Source organism: Cryptomeria japonica, chromosome 8 (genome assembly GCF_030272615.1).
Source record: "Cryptomeria japonica chromosome 8, Sugi_1.0, whole genome shotgun sequence".
Taxonomy (NCBI): Eukaryota; Viridiplantae; Streptophyta; class Pinopsida; order Cupressales; family Cupressaceae; genus Cryptomeria; species Cryptomeria japonica.
The window spans coordinates 36,662,500-36,665,132 of record NC_081412.1 but is presented as its reverse complement, the minus strand read 5'-3'; the positions used below and the strand labels follow the sequence as shown (position 1 = coordinate 36,665,132).

Sequence of the window (2,633 nt, the reverse complement as noted above, 5' to 3'; positions counted from 1 at the left end):
AAATTACCAAGGATTGAGGAAAAACATTTGATAGACATGTTCTAAGCATCATTTTGTGTCGTGTGGCTAATTTTTGCCCGAACCCAGTTCATAGTTTATCATATATTACTTCCAAATTTTGATGTCCCTCGCCCAAAAATGATTAAAATATCTCATCCTAGGTATCGTCATGAGGAATAAATAATGATGTTGGCTCATTTTCCTACCATCAATGTGTGTTTAAAATTTAAGAACCTAACTCCCTACCATTTGGAAGGTATGGTCGTCTTTCCTAAGTTTGGGCATTAAATTTAAAATATTTAAATTATTTTTCGAAAGAATATTTAATATTTTAAATTATTTAAATATTTGTGGTTATTTGAGGAGGAAAAAGTTGTCTAAAAAAACGTCATTTTCATTTCTCCTTTATTGTCCTCTGTGGTCGATGGTTTATGAGGTCGAGATCATAGTCTTTGTAAGAAATGGTTAAAGATGCTCCATTTTCGAACATTTTTAACCCATATTCATAACCTCAAAAAGGAAAAAAGGTTAAGAATGCTCCAAAATAGAGCATCTCTAACCTTATTTCCTAACCTTGTGTGGGCCCGTTTTGTCAAGAAGGTTAGAAATGCTCCGTTTGGGAGCATTCTTAACCTTCTCCATAAGAGTTAAAAGAAAATGTACAAATAAAATGCAGTCTCATGGATTTTTGTAAGAAAAGACAAAATGAGTAACAATGCAAATCTGCAATGCAAGTTTGTCTTCCTTCCATTTCATCCATACAAAGTCGAGAGCTTATAAACAGGTTATGGACATTCATCAAAGCTTAAAGAGGATTGAGGGATTTCATCAATGTTGTAGCTCCAGTTGCTCTGGAAGATGTGACTACCAACCTGAGAATATCGCCTACCATGAGGATTGGTTATAGGATACATATACTGCAATTGGCTGATGTAAAGCCAAACTCCACGCTATTAATGCTTTGTAAGGTTGATATGCATGTAATATACCACGGACGTGGGTGGTAGAATAAGGAGCATCAACATTGCACGTGGTACTTGACAGAATGCTCAAGTGAATCATGGAGGTATAGATAGTGCATTCAACTTGTTTGACAGAATGTTTCAAAGAGATGTCATCTCATGTAATGCAACTATTGTAGGATAAGCACACAGTGTTTTGTTGGAAAAGATTTCGAAGCTTTTTAGCAAATGCAAGTGGCGGGTATAAAGCCAAATTCCACAAACTTCGCTAGCATCCTTCCTGTCGTACAAAATTGAAACTTTAAAACAATAGTATGGACATTCATCAAGGCATAAAAGAATAGAGGAGGTTAATCGGATGTTGTAGTTGGAGTTGCTTTGGAGACATGAATGCAAATTGTAGAGGCAAGACTATGTCGTTAGAACTGCTCTAATAGACATGAAAGCAAATTGTGGAAGCATAGCCAATATCATGAATGATTTGACAGGATGCCACGGCTGCAGATTATGGAAGCATAGACAAAGCACATCGAATTGTTTGACATGATGCCACATCAAAATGCATGCAAAAGTGGAAGCTTAGACACTACAAGTGAATTGTCTAACAGAATGCTTCAAAGAAGGTATCATCTCATGTAATGCAATGATTGCAGGATATGCACAAAATGGATTTCCTAAAAAAGTTTTCCAATCTTTCAAGGAAGCATATTTAATAATGTCAATGTTCTCTACATCTGTACCCAAATGAATGATTCGGAATAGTGTATCGGCCTCTATCGAGGCATGCAAAAATTTGATCAAAAATATTGTGTCAACTGTAAACTTGGATTACTAATTGGATCTTAGAGCAATAGCTCTTCAAGCTAGGAATGCCAAGTACAATCCCAAGCGTTTTGCAGCCATCATAATGAGAATTAGGGAGCCAAAATCTATGGCCTTGATATTTGCATCAGGGAAGATGTTTTGCACAGGTGCAAAGAGTGAGCAACAATCAAAACTTGCTGCAAGAAAATATGCTCGAATCATCCAAAAGATGAGATTTCTTGCTCATTTCAAGGACTTCAAGATCCAAAATATTGTGGGATCGTGTGATGTGAAATTTCCTATTAGATTGGAAGGACTTGCATCTTCCCATGGGGCTTTCTCAAGCTATGAGCCAGAATTGTTCCTAGGCTTGATTTATTGGATGAAACAACCTAAAGTTGTTCTTCTCATTTTTGTATCTGGAAAGATTGTCCTTACTGGAGAAAAGGTAAGGGATGAGACATGCACAACCTTTGAGAATATATATCTAGTTTTGATTGAATTTAGGAAGGTTCAACAATGGCATGTATCGGGTTTAGTCTTACAGTTGACAAGCCATGCAACAGAGCCTCAAAAGGAGATATATTTTGTGTCCTCAAGAAAATGGACAGCAAGATGATTTCAGCTACAGATGAAGTGGATGAAGATGGAGAAGTGCCTCAACATAACTCATGATTTGGTTCTTCATTGATATTACAAGTTTGAACTTGTATTTTTTGTAAAAATGACTTATGTTACTTATTGTAACTAAAGGTTAGAAAGTGGACCTTATTCATGCAAAAGTGAAGTAGTTTCTAACTAAGCTCTTTTTGCATAAAAATGAGTTAGTTATTAACCTATCCAAAGTTAGTTACTAAGGTGGTTATT

The 2,633-nt window shown here is 35.9% G+C and overlaps 1 pseudogene; it reads left to right on the top strand.

Annotated features, from left to right (window-relative positions):
- Positions 1-1,710: 1,710 nt before the first annotated feature.
- LOC131857493 (TATA-box-binding protein 1-like) lies at positions 1,711-2,385 on the top strand (annotated as a pseudogene).
- The last annotated feature ends 248 nt before the right edge of the window (positions 2,386-2,633 follow it).